This window comes from Erinaceus europaeus, chromosome 7 (assembly GCF_950295315.1).
Source record: "Erinaceus europaeus chromosome 7, mEriEur2.1, whole genome shotgun sequence".
NCBI classification, from domain to species: domain Eukaryota; kingdom Metazoa; phylum Chordata; class Mammalia; order Eulipotyphla; family Erinaceidae; genus Erinaceus; species Erinaceus europaeus.
In genome coordinates, this window is record NC_080168.1 from 19,885,944 (window position 1) to 19,900,315 (window position 14,372).

Below are 14,372 nucleotides of genomic sequence, written 5' to 3' on the forward strand. Positions count from 1 at the left end.
TGACACTGGAGCTCAACTCAGGGCCTCCCTGATTGAGAGTCCATTGTTTATCCACCGCTTCAGCTACTGGGTGGTCTCATCAGTTTTTCCTCTACCTTCCCTCCTGACTGTGTTCATGCTGTTGTGTTGTTCTGAACTCTTCTCAGCTGCATCTTATTTACAGTAACTTCCTATTGGTAGTGGAAATCTGTGGCGAAACTGCCTACAGCTGACTCTTTTGAGTATTGGCTGATGCCTTTTGATTTTTCCTCAGCAAAATTTCAGAAGCCTTTACTGACTATATGGTTCACTGAACATTTGACTATACTCTGATCTTTAACGTTCTTAAATGTTGCCCATGGCTGTGCCACGGGGCTTCATTAAAGGTGAATGTTTTGCCTTTGTTTATAAGCCACACAGTATTTCATAAGGGTTATGAAAAGGTTAGAGGAGGTCTTACTAGAAATACATTAGGTTTAATTGTATTGTTCCTGATCTCAAAGTTCACTCAAATGATACTTTGAAATTAAATTCTTGGTGCCAGGTGGTTGTGCACCAAGTAGAATTCTCCATGCACAAAGACCAAGGTTTAAGGCCCTGGTTCTCACCTTCAGAATGAAAAAAAAAAAAAAAAGTTCCCCAATTCCACAATAGATGGACAGGCTGGTCCACTGTTCCTGCATTTCAGTAAACCTAGGGGACTAGAAATGTAGCCAGTCGGGTTGAATCTTTTCCTTTTGCAAAATGTACACAACCAAATTGTATGTTTCATTTTGCATTCACTTGTACCTTGGCAGCCCGGACTGGGCATGGAATGTAACCAATTCACCTCATCCTTCATCTTACATGTACTTTGATAACTCATAATGTGACCAATCTGTTTGCACATTACCCTTGTACCTGAACACACCTGATTGGTGCACCTTGTAACCACCTTGTAACCATCAAAATGTACCTTTCCCAAAACCACCCTGTAACCAATCAACCCATGCGGCACCCAGCTTGTAGGGCATATAAGTGGCTTTCCAAATCAGGTGGACAGTATAGTGTAGCAGGAGTCCACTAGATTCTGCGAGTATCATAAAGTATCTCCCTGCCCTCCACGCAGTCTTGGCCTCAGACTCGTCCTTTGGATCTGCTGTACCCTGGAGCTGAAACACCTTGGAGCTGTAACACTCCCTATTCCAGGAATATTTCCGTAACAAGGAGCGAAGCTTTACAAATAATGGTGCCGTGATGCAGGACCCTCTCCTCTCTGTCTCTCTCTCCTTTTCTATCTTTCTGCCTCACTCTCTATCAAAAGCTAAATAATAATAATAATAACAATAACAATAATAATAATGGCAGCCAGGAGTGGTGGAGTTGTCATACAGGCACCAAGTTTCACCTGGGGAACATGGAGATCTAGTCAAATGAAGCTTTCAGCTTTCTGAAAACTATGAGAACTAACACTGCCACTGATTTGACTCAGGTGATTATTAAGAGGCCACAGATCATTGGGAAATAGGAGACTAAGTACAGAATATCTTCTTTACTCCAGAGCAGTATATTGGGAGTTTATGGTTTCTTAAATTTCTCCATCCACCCTATATTTTTATTAAAACTGTGTTATTGGAAAACAAGTTACCAGACCTCAGAGGTAGCCTGTTCTTTGCTGCAAAACATAGCCTTCAAGTAAATGCTAATATGACTTCTAAAGGTTAATGTTGCCTGCGTTAGATTTTTTCTAGACAACAGTTTAAAAGGTTTGACATTTGCTGAGTAGCCTCTGAGAAAGTGCTTCTGATTAAAAGTGCCTTTTTTCCTTCCCAGAATATGGCACTTGCAGATGCTCAACTCATTCAATAAATATTAATTGAGTGTCTACTAGGTACTAGCCATGCTGTTGAGGAGAGGGGAAGGGCATGAGGCTCCTGACTTTGAGGCAGATCTAAAAATTAAGCAAAAGCAAATCCCCCCACCACCTATTTTGTAGAAAAGCATAAGAATAGATACCCTAAGAGTCATTGTCATGCCTATTAATGGAACCCTTGAAAGTCTTTTCAAGGATATGACAAAGCATTTGTAATTTTTAAAAATTTTTTATTTATAAAATAGAAATATTGAAAACAACAAGGACAACAAAAAGGGAATAAATACATACATATAAATAAATAAATAAATATTTTTTAAAAATAGAAATATTGACAAGACCATAATATAATAAGGGTATAATTCCACACAATTACCATGGCCAGAACTCTGGATCCCATCCCCTCCCTTGAAAGCTTTCCTATTCTTTATCCCTCTGGGAATATGAACCCAGGAACATTATGGGTTGCAGAAGGTAGAAGGTCTGGCTTCTGTAATTGCTTCTCTGCTGGACACGGGTGTTGGCAGGTTGATCCATACTCCCATCCTCTCTCTCTCTTTCCCTAGTGGGGCAGGTATCTGGGGAGGTGGGGCTCCAGGACACATTCGTGGGGTCCTATACCCAGGGAGGTCAGATTGGCATCATGGTAGCATCTGGAATCTGGTGGCTGAAAAATAGTTAAGATAAAAAGTAGAACAAATTGTTGACTAATCATGAACCTAAAGACAAGAATACTGCAGATGAATATTTGGGGTCTCCATTTTGGAGAAAGCTAGTAGTTCTTTTATTCCAAAAGGCCCATGACTTTACTAGTTTTTGCCTGAGGTAGATAGCATACCAGAGCACTGTTCAGCTCTGACTTTTGGTGGTGTGGGGACTTGAACCTGGGACTTTAGACCTCAGGCATGACAGTCTGTTTGCATAACTATTATGCTATCTATTTCCACCCAATTGTGTATTTCTTAATTGTCAAATTTAACTGACTAAGCTGTCATTCAATGACCAATTTCAACCTTAATTGAAAGTTGGTGTATTATCAATTAAGCATTCTAACTAGACTGGGTATGGAACTTTTGTTAAAGCCATGCTTAATAGGTTGAGCTGTGGTTCACCTGTTAGAGTATCTGTGTTACTATGCTCTAGGAAGGACCCAGATTCAAGCCCCTGCTCCCCACCTGCAAGGTGAAAGCTCCACGAGTGAAGTAGGTTTACAAGTCTTTAGTCCCCTCCTTCTCTCTCTCTTTTTAAAAATATTATCCTTATTTATTTGATAGATACAGATAGAAATTGAGAGGAGGAGACAGAGAGAGAGAGAGAGAGAGAGAGAGAAAGAGAGAGAGAGAGACTTGCAGCACTGCTTCACCACTTGCAAAGCTTCCCTCCCCCCCATAGGTAGAGACCCAGGGCTCGAACCGGAGTCATTGTGCACTGTAATGTATGCGCTTAACCAGGTGTGCCACCAACCGGCCTCTCTCCTTTTCTATCTCCCCTTCCCCTCTCAACTTATCTCTGTCTTTACTCAACAAATAAATACAATCTTTTTTAAAAAATGCTTTACTCACTCACTTGCTAGACTCAATGTAAATAATGCACTTCCAAAATTGCAACCCAGAGCAAATGTATCTGGCAATAGTTTTAAAGATAAACTACAGGGGTCGGGTGGTAGTGCAGTGGGTTAAGTGCACATGGCACAAAGCATAAGGATCCTGGTTTGAGGCTGAATCCCCACCTGCAGGGAGGTCACTTCACAAGCGGTGAAGCAGGTCTGCGGGTGTCTATCTTTCTCTCCTTCTCTCTGTCTTCCCCTCCTCTCCTGATTTCTCTCTGTCAACAACAGCAGCTATGACAACAATAATAATAACCACAACAACAATAAGACAACAAAGGCAACAACAAAAGGGGAAAAGAAAAGAAAAGCTACATAGGTGTATGAGTGCTAAAGTTTTATAGAACTCGAGAAAGATCAGTCTCCTGAAGTCTGTGGGAAGGTGTGGAAGATCAGGAAGTCATAATCTTTGAGTCAGGGAGTAAGTTCAGTAGCTGAGGGTGCAGGAGACCTCAGAGGTCCAGTACAGCTGCTATACCACCATGAACTAATGCTGACCAGTACTCTGCCCCCCACTCCTTATTAAAGAAAAAATAACACTTCAGGAGAAAAAAAACACAGTCATTGCCTCTGAATTTTTTAAAAACGGGGTGAATCATTCAAACTGCACTAAATGGGTTAGCAAGGGAGAAATATTTAATTTTTATAGTACACACATACAGAAGGAGCATAGTTAAATGTAGGTTCCTGGAATTAGTAGGGAAGTGAGGGGTGATTTTATAGTTAGAACTCTGCCTTCATCAGAGTTCTGGAAATGACCAGCACAGGGGGGGAAGGCAATTTACTAACCATTTCCTTTTAAAAGAAAATCAATGTTAAAGTGAATCTTATTGAGATAAAGGGGGAGACAGACTTATTCCAGAAAATCTTGGATCTACATTTTCAGTTTAAAGTAATGTATAAACAGAGAGGTGTTTCCTAAGAATTCGGACCCAGATGTTTAGAGAGCCATCACTAGCTAAATTTCACAAAGGCTGAGTAATGTTCTTCAGTTGAATAGCTTTTTTTATTTTTTAAAATATATTTATTTATTTATTATTGGGTAGAGACTGAGAGAAATTTTGAGAGGGGAGAAGGAGATAGGGAAAGAGAAAGACAGACAGACACCTGCAGCAGGCTTCACCACCCAAGAAGTTTCCCTTTGCAGGTGTGGAACAGGGACTTGAACCTGGGTCTTTGAGCACTGTAATGAGAGCCCTTAACCAGGTGTGCTACTGCCTGGCCTCAATTGAATAGCTTCCCAAATACCCTTTAGAAGAGTAGAATTTGGAGAAAAAGAAGTTTTCAGACTCTGAAGAGAATTTAAATATTTGTGAAGGTTAATACTAAACTGCCTTCATCTTGTACCTTTTATCAAATATAATAAATGTGTAAATAGAAAATAAGATAAATAAAATTTTAATTATCTGTAATCCCAAGAATAAAATAATGCAACTGACATTGAAAACATTAACTTAATATGATATGTGCTACTAGTTTAGTAAAAAAATAATAATAATAACAGAAATATTTGGAAGTCATAGGTTTGGTCATATTTTGTATTTATTTGAATAGGGTTTTAACCTCAGTAAATTTCATGTAGATGATGCCAGCAATAATTTTAAGAATTTGCTTGCCAGTTGACATGAATCAGATCCCATACTCAATCACGTTTGCCAATAAGAAGCCATGAGTATCAATATGTTGAGATAATACACAAGTAGGCACCAAAGGCCTATTGTTGGTGAGGAAAACAAAACCTTTAATGTGTATTTCTTACTCTGTTTACTGCATAGGGGCCTGCATCAATATGATCATACGCGCATACATGGACTTCTTTAAGTTGTCTTTTCTTAATTGTCTTTATGTATTGGATAAAGACAGCTAGAAATCAAAAGGGAATAGGGAGACAGAGAGGGAGGGAGGCAGAGAGACTCTAGCAGCCCTGCTTCACCACTTGTGAAGCTTCTGCCACTGCAGGTGGGATCCGGGGACTCAAACCCGCATCCTTGAGCATTGTACCATGTGCGCTCAACCAAGTGTCCCCATACATGTACTTTTTAAAAAGGGTTATTTAAGGGCTGAGGAGATAGCGTAGCAGTTTATGCAATGAACTTTCATACCTAAGTGTTATGTAAAAAAAATTATATTATTGGTGGCGGTAGCGCAGCAGGTTAAGCGCACATGGCACAAAGCTCAAGAACTGGCTTGAGGATCCTAGTTGGAGCCCCCCGGCTCCCCACCTTGGGTGGGTGGGGTGCTTCACAAGCAGTGGAGCAGGTCTGCAGTTGTCTTTCTCTTCCCCTCTTTGTCTTCCCCTCCTCTCCTGATTTCTCTCTGTTCTATCCAGTAACAATGACAGCAATAACAACAACAACAGAAACAACAAAAAAGCAATGATGAACAACAAGGGCAACAAAATGGCCTTCAGAAGCAGCTGATTCGTAGTGCAGGCATGGAGCTCCAGTGATAACCCTGAAGAAAAAAAAATTAGATATATTATCCACCCACTCTCCACTCTTCAGTTTCCTCCTCCCTTCTCACCTTATGAGAGAAATCTGTGTAGGTGATGCTTCCCTTCCCTCCCCTTAAAAGAGCTTGAAAGTTTCAACACCAATATGGGAGTCTGATCATGGGTTTCTTCAAAACATGGACAGTATGTTTTTGATGTTGCTTTTAAAAGTTCGCTTTATCATTATGCACCTGTTAAAGTATTTGTGTTAAAAGTGTCCCTCGTTTCCTGTGGGATCGACCCTGGGACCTCTGGTTTTCCAGCCAAAAATTCCACCACCCTCTCTCTGCTAAAGACCCACTCTTCTTTTTCCCCTAATGTTCTCTCATAGATGAGAGAAAACTGTGAAGGCAATGCTTTTCTTAACTACACGTAATCAGCATTTACAAGGAAGCCAGGCCTAAGACCCTGTCAAGAAAATAGGTCAGTAACTCTTGAACTCTGAACACACTCGCTTCTTTATCTTACACAACAAAGTAAAGACATTTTGGAAGAATGGCCACAGTAGCTTAGTTGTGTCTGGATTTTATTTATTTATTTTCCCTTTTGTTGCCCTTTTTTTTTTTTTTCCTCCAGGGTTATTGCTGGGCTCGGTGCCTGCACCATGAATCCACCGCTCCTGGAGGCCATTTTTCCCCCTTTTTGTTGCCCTAGTTGTTGCAGCCTCTTTGCGGTTATTATTTCCATTGTTGACGTTGCTTTGTTGTTGGATAGGACAGAGAGAAATGGAGAGAGGAGGGGAAGACAGAGAAAGAGGGGAGAGAAAGATAGACACCTGCAGACCTGCTTCACCGCCCATGAAGCGACTCCCCTGCAGGTGGGGAGCCGGGGGCTCGAACCGGGATCCTTACGCAGGTCCTTAACCCACGTGCACTTAACCCACTGCACCACCTCCCGACTCCCTGCCCTTGTTTTTTTAATTGTTGTTATAGTTATTATTATTGTTGTTATTGATGTTATCATTGTTGATAGAGAGAGAAATGGAGAGAGGAGGGGAGACAGAGACGGGAGAGAAAGATAGACACTTGCAGACCTGCTTCACTACCTGTGAAGCGACTCCCCTGCAGATGGGGAGCCTGGGGCTGGAACCCGGGTCCTTACACTGGTTCCTTGCACCACGTGCGCATAACCCGCCATGCTACTGTCCGACTCCCTGTGTCTGGGTTTTGACTAGGAAAATAGGCCTTCAAATTGACTCTCCACTCAGTAGACTATGGAAAATTGTTGAAAGTGTTAACCATTATGTGGGAAGTCTTACATTTGATCTTGTTGAAAAGTATACACTGTATGGGTTCATTTTGTTTTTTAAAAGTTCATCTTATAGTTTATTCAGATTGTTCAAACATTTACAGGTTTTTAACATGCCTCTCCTCTCCTGGTGTTCAATCTGGTTGGCTGGCCAAAGGCTCTACCATTAGACTATTTCCCTGTGTCTCTGAGGTCCTATCCTAGTGATTCATACTTGCATCAGCTCCTCTTCTTTAAGCGATTCCATGTTTATCACACAAGATCTTTATGTTCTCCTTGTCCATCGTCATGGTGATTTAGATTCTCTCAATCTGGGTTTTGCCTCAATTACAGTCAGAATCCCAGAAGTTGGATCAGCAACATTTGCATTGATCATCTCCTTTGACGCAAGGCTGCATGGATGTGCAACAGTTGTGGGATAAGCAACAACAGGTCCAATTATGCGTCCAGCACTTGCTACAGAAACTCCTCTCTGAAAGCATGAAGATAGTGGGCAGTCTCTCAAAGGTGGGTTAGTCTACCACAAGACTTTCATTACACTGCTTCTTTCAGGAAGAGAGAATGGATTCCATGATTCTATAAGCCTGGGCAATAAGTGAGAGGTATTGAATAGCTACAGTTGACAAGTTAAGACATATTCAAGGGAGACTATCCAAATTCATTAAGTCCTCATTATCAATTACAACTGCATATAAGGCTAAAGTGATTGTGAAGTGTTTAATGTAAAGGAGAAGGCAGGTTGACTTTATGGAAACTCTTCATGAAGTGTCTTTTTTTTTTTTTTTTGCCTCCAGGGTTATTACTGGGGCTCAGTGCCTGCACTACAAATCCACTGCTCCTGGATGCCATTTTTTCCATTTTACTGTTATTATCATTATCATCATTATTATTATTAGACAGGACAGAGAAATTGAGAGATGAGGGGTAGATAGAGAGAGGGAGAGAAAGATAGACAGACACCTTGCAGACCTGCCTCATCGCTAGTGAAGCAAACCCCCCTCCTCGCAGGTGATGGGGGGAGGGGTAAAGGAGTGAGGGGGTGGAGGAGTGAGGGAGTGAGGGGGTAAGGGGTGGGGGTAAGAAAGTAGTGGTATGAAAGAGGGGCATCTCCAACCGTCCTTGTGCAATGAAGAGTTTTTATTATTTGTTCTTTTCCTTTTATTGTTGTTGTTGCTGCCACTAGGACTTTACTCTTATGGGCTGACTTTATCAGATAGAGAGAGAATTAGAAAGAGGCAGAGAGAGAAAAAAATAATCATAGAGGGGCCAGGTGGTGGTGCACCTGCTTGATCACATATATTACAGTGCAAAAGGATTCAGGTTTAAGCCCACAGTCTCCACCTGCAGGAGAAAATCTTCACAAGTGGTGAAGCAGTACTGCAGGTATCTTTCTATCTATCTCCCCCTGATTTCTGGCTGTCTCTATCAAATAAATAAAGATAATATAAAAATTCAAAAAAATAGTAAAAAAAAATTCATAGAATGGAAGCTTCCTCCAATGTAGTGGGGGCTGGGTTTGAACCTAGGTCACGCACATGGCAAAGCAGTGCAATATCCCAGTGAGTAATTTGTTGGAGCCCTGCATTTATTAATTTCTTATGTGAAGAAATTAAAACAAAAATATTTTCAGGGTAGGAATAAATGCAGAATCTAGTAAAACGAGAAGATCATGTAGGAAAAACTAAACTTTAATTTGCAAATTAAGTTGGAGGACAGAGGAGATTGATAGCTTAATGATTATGCAAAAATATTTTTATGCCTGAGGCCCCCAAGTCCCAGGTTCAATTCCCTGCATCACCATAAGCCAGAGATGAGCAGTGCACTGGTAAAAGAAAGAAAGGAAGAAAGAAAGAAAGAAAGAAAGAAAGAGTAGAAAAAAATTAAAAAGAAAAAAATATATATATTTAAATTGGAAAAAAGCAGATGAGAGGCTACAAAGGAAATTTAACTTTATGAGTATTATTAATTCCCTAGTGAATGAGAACCCATTTTACAGCATATATCCAAATTTATGATCCAGGGTTCTGCCACCATAATTTGATGCCTGTCACTTACATCATGAATTGGAAAGCTCCAGAGAGACAAAGTCAGGTCACAGATGATGTTTCCATTGTCCATACAAACTGTTAGAAAGGAACACACAATGGTGACCATGGTCTGGCATCTTGCATAGTCTGTTTTTATACATGTATAATTGTCACAGTAATATGTAATTTTTAAAGCTTCCCTGGGAAATTCTAAATCATTTGGTAATTTTTACATACTGCTAAGTTTCTAGGAACATACTCATTTTGATATACATAAACTATAATTGCTCTGTAATTGAGTTTATTGAGGAATTTAATTCAAAACAAGACTAACTATAATTGAAAATCATATAAAGACAACATTGTTGCTTATATCATTTCCCTGGCCAATCCTTCTGTGATGATACTTCTTTGTTACTCGTTAGCTGCAAAATGTGAACAATCATGTGTATGCCCTGTAGAGCTTTTTTTGTCCTTACTGTGCACCAAGATCTATTGGTTTTTGTTTTTATGAAGGCACATGTGCATGAGAGAGAGAGAGAGAGAGAGAGAGACTAATGCAGTACTAGGTGCCGGGCTAGCTTCACAGGTAGGAGACAGACGACCAGGGACTCATGGCTGAGCTGGGAACGCAGTTCAATCTTTATTGACGAGCGGGGATGCAGTTCAACAATCTAATCTCTTCTCATCTAATCTTTCTTCATTCGAAAGCCCTGTCTTTTATGTCTCCTGAGGCGGAAGTGTCAGGAAGAGGAAGTACGTAGGATAGGGGGTGGGGAGAAGGAAAATAGGGAGCGAACCAGTGGGGATTAAACCAATGAAAACAATGATGATGTCAATAGACCACAGCCTCAAGCAATGCAACAGAAGGGGTCTTAGAAGCAGAATGTAGAAGCAGACCAACAACTAGAGATTAAATTTGGGGCCCTATTAGATATGAAATGTTTCAACTGGGACCAAGATACAAAACGAGTTTATGGGCAAAGTCCTAGGGTAATAAATACGCTAGCCAATTCTATTGTGCTAGACTGTGTTTGTGACAGAAAGTAAGAAAAAGAGAATGTGAACATGTATTATTAGTAGTCATCCTCCTCGCTGTTCAGCATTCTAAGAAAAATCTACATAATAATAAAGAAATTATTTTAAAATATTCCTATTTCCAAAAGGACACTATGTGATGCAGAGCCTTACCAAGGCAGAATCATTGAACACAGCAGGGAAAATGTGCACATTTTAATTTCCTGTTGACCAGAATGGTTTTTTTTTTCTTTTTTATTGGGAGAATTAGTGCCTTACAGTCGACAGTAAAATAAAGTAGTTTGTACATGTGTAGTATTTCTCAATTTTCCACATAACACTCTAAAGCAAAAATGGTTTGTTGCATTCTTCTAATATAATTAAGTACACAATTGAAGTGGTATCTTCCAAAAGCATGATTTTATAGGAATGTCAAACAAGTGGTTTCTATGTCTTATTCTAATGTTTTGTCCTGTAGCCATAGTAAGAATATGTGTCCTGGGAAGCTGGGCAATGGAAAGGGTGCCAGACTTGAATGCACAAGGTCCCAAGTTTTAGCCCAGGTAATACATACACCAGAGTGATCCTGGTGGGGCTTAGGGAGATAGCATAATGTTTATGATAAAAGGCATTCATCCCTGAGGCTTCAAAGTACATGTTCAGTTCTTAGCAGCAGAGCTGAACAATGATCCAGATGAAAAAAGAGAGAAAAGAGAGAGAGAAAGACCAACACTTAAGAGTGTTGCTCTGGTGTCCACTACTAATAAATAAATAAGTCTTTTAAAATTGTAAAAATAGAATGAGAAGATTTTAAATTATATGGAATTTGACCACATTGCCATCCTTAATTAATTTTTGAAAAGCACTGGATAGACTTAAGTTTGATTTATAATTTTTATCATCTTAATTCATTGTATAAACACGATTAGAAAATTCAAATTAACTTATGGACACTTTCAAAAATGAATGAATACATCCATCTAATAGAAACTTTGCAAAAATACTAATTGGTAGAGATAACTTCATTTCCTAGCAACAAGTCTCATACAAGTGCTATATTTTTCTGACTGTGAATATGCATTGTATCTTAAGCTTATGATTGCATTTCAAATTGTCATTATTTATAGTTATTTTTCCTGAAGATAAAAACAACAAAATTAAACTCCAACTTAACAAACTGATAGATTTTGCCAATTTAAACTACCATGCAGAGACAGAATGAAAATAGAGAATCTTTTGTTTGTTTGTTGACAGTTTCCAAGCCATACTTATATAATGGGTAAGCAATTATTTTTTCTGCCAAAAATTTTTAATATTTATTTTATTTATTTATTCCCTTTTGTTGCCCTTGTTGTTTTATTGTTGTAGTTATTATTGTTGTCGTTGTTGGATAGGACAGAGAGAAATGGAGAGAGGAGGGGAAGACAGAGAGGAAGAGAGAAAGATAGACATCTGCAGACCTGCTTCACCGCCTGTGAAGCGACTCCCCGCAGGTGGGGAGCCGGGGTTGGAACCGGGATCCTTATGCCGGTCCTTGTGCTTTGCGCCACCTGCGCTTAACCCGCTGCTCTACAGCCCGACTCCCCAAAATTTTTTTTGTAGCTAAATTTTGCAAAGAACAATTGACCTGCTAAAGAATATGCATTATTCCTAAATATACTATTATTACTTACGGACAGCACAACAAGATTTTCAAGGGTGAAATCAAAATAGATTTTAATAGTTATATATCATTTATATAAAAATTAGGGTCTGGAGATGTAGCTCAGTGGTAGAACAGACACATGTGTGGGGCATTGCATTTGGTTCCTTGCACCAGACTAACAACAACAAAATAGTTACCTAAATTCAGAATATTCTTGGCTAGTCAACGGTTATGTCTTTCTTCTGAATTTTCACAATTAAGTTCCTGGATTTCCATAAAATGGCACAGGCAAGCTAAGTAGAAAATACATTAAAATTACAATTTAAAGTTTTACATAAAAATTATAATTACAGTTTTAAATAAACTGCCCATTTATAAGATCAGTCCCTACTCAAATAGAAATGATTTTTCTATCAATATCATTTTATTAAGGAAATGTTGATTTATAAGATTATTTTTGCTACAGAGAACACAGAAGTCTTCTTCTGCCTAACACTAGCCTCTGTCCTTACCATTAGATAAAGCCTAAGTTTTTGTAGGATAGTTTGTAAATATAATGTAATCAAAAGAAAGTGGAGATGTAAAAGGAACTATGCCCCAAGGGCACAGAGTCCTAGAAGGCCAGTAAGACTAGAAATTGATCAACTGAATTGGACAAAAGATAATAACTCTAAATTTGACTAAATTTGTGGTAGGGCACCAAAGTAAAAACCCTGGGTTGAGGGTGGATGTTTGGCTTCACGGGGCAGGGTTGGGGGTGGGGTGGGGGGATATGGAATGAGACACAGTCTTCTGGTGGTGGGAATGGTGATTATGTACACTTCTATTAATTTTTAGTCATATAAATCACTATTTAATTAATATGATATAAAAGGGGAAAAAAAGATAATAACTCCTTGGTGTTCTGGGATGGCAAAGTGTGTGCACACCAGATGTCATGAGCTCCTATGGTCCTAAATTCAATCCCTAGCACTAGATATGCCAGAGAGATGTTCTGGTCCCTTTTCTCTTTCTGTCTCTCATAAATATATATATATTATTTTTACCAGAGCACTACTCAGCTTTGCCTTATGGTGGTGTGGGGGATTGAACCTGGGACTTTGGAGCCTCAGGCATGAGAGTCCCTTTGCATAACTTTTATACTATCTACCCCTACCCCATAAATACATCTTTAAAGAGAGATAATCACTCTTGTGTTGTCTGTTGCAAAAGTTAGGAAAATCTACAGGGTTTAGAAGGTCAAATTACTTGACCCTGACCTTAAGACTAACACCCACCCTTGCTCCTACTTGTTTTTTGCCTTTAGGAAAAACAACAGTGTTTAAAGCCTATTAAGCAAAACCTGTTTTGCTCCAGAGGCCAGATGACTTAATGACCTCAAGGTTCAGTCTTGTTCATCCTAAAACCCACCTCCTTTTTAATAGACAAGATGGAAGTTTATTGTCCCTCCTTCTAGACATTTAAGTACCATCTAAAACAAATAATTTGGTCTATCTTTCCCCCTCTCTGTCTTCCTCTCCTCTCTCCATTTCTCTCTGTCCTATCTAACAACGATGACAACAGTAGTAACTACAACAATAAGAAGAAACGAGAACAAAAAGGAATAAATATTTTTAAAAATAAATAAAACAAATAATTGCAGAGGTCATTTGAACATTGCTTCTGCCTCCAAAGTGACCCAGACTGCAGTAAATGAAATCTCTCCTTTCTTGCCAAAACTGTTAAAGACAGTGTCTGGCTTTCTGTGGCAGCAGGCACCTTGCTCACATTGACAGATAGTACACAAAGTACCTTGTTTCCCAAAGTCACTAAAGACAGTGACTGAGAGCTACAATGTCAGACAAATGAGAATTAAATGTTTTTTAATATATATAAATTTATTTTCCCTTTTGTTGCCCTTTTTTATTGTTGTTGTAGTTATTATTGTTGTTATTGATGTCATCGTTGTCAGAGAGGACAGAGAGACAAGGGGAAGACAGAGAGGGGGAGAGAAAGATAGACACCTGCAGACCTGCTTCACTGTCTGTGAAGTGACTCCCCTGCAGGTGGGGAGCCAGGGGCTCAAACTGGGATCCTTACTCCAGTCCTTGCCCTTTGCACCACGTGCACTTAACCTGCTGAGCTACCGCCCGACTCCCGAGAATTAAAGGTTTTAAGTGCTGGAGAAGACAGAAGTAACAAGTATAAGGTAAATGCTTCAAAAGAGAAGAAATTCTGGCCTGAAGATGTCTTAGGTTAGACCTCATTCTGTAGGTAAACATCTAATTGCAGAGCCAGGGAGAAGTCATAATGGTTATGTCAACAACTTTCATGCCTGAGTCTCCGAGATCCTAGGTTCAATTCCCCAAAAGCCAAAGCTGAACAGTGCTCAGGTTAAAAAATATATATTTTTTATTTGATAAGACAGAAAGAAATTAAGAGGAAAGAGAGAGAGATGAGAGATGCCCCTGCAGCCCTGCTCGACCGCTTGTGAAACTTCTCCCCTAAATATGGGGACAAGGAATTTG

General features: G+C 39.5%; 1 long non-coding RNA gene across 1 annotated transcript in view; it reads right to left on the bottom strand.

Moving 5' to 3' along the window:
- Window positions 1-9,231: 9,231 nt before the first annotated feature.
- Window positions 9,232-14,372, bottom strand: part of LOC132539392 (uncharacterized) — a 30,331-nt gene continuing 25,190 nt past the window's right edge. The window contains exon 3 of the long non-coding RNA XR_009550646.1: window positions 9,232-9,299. This is a non-coding gene — a long non-coding RNA (uncharacterized LOC132539392). The remainder of the gene's footprint in view (window positions 9,300-14,372) is intronic.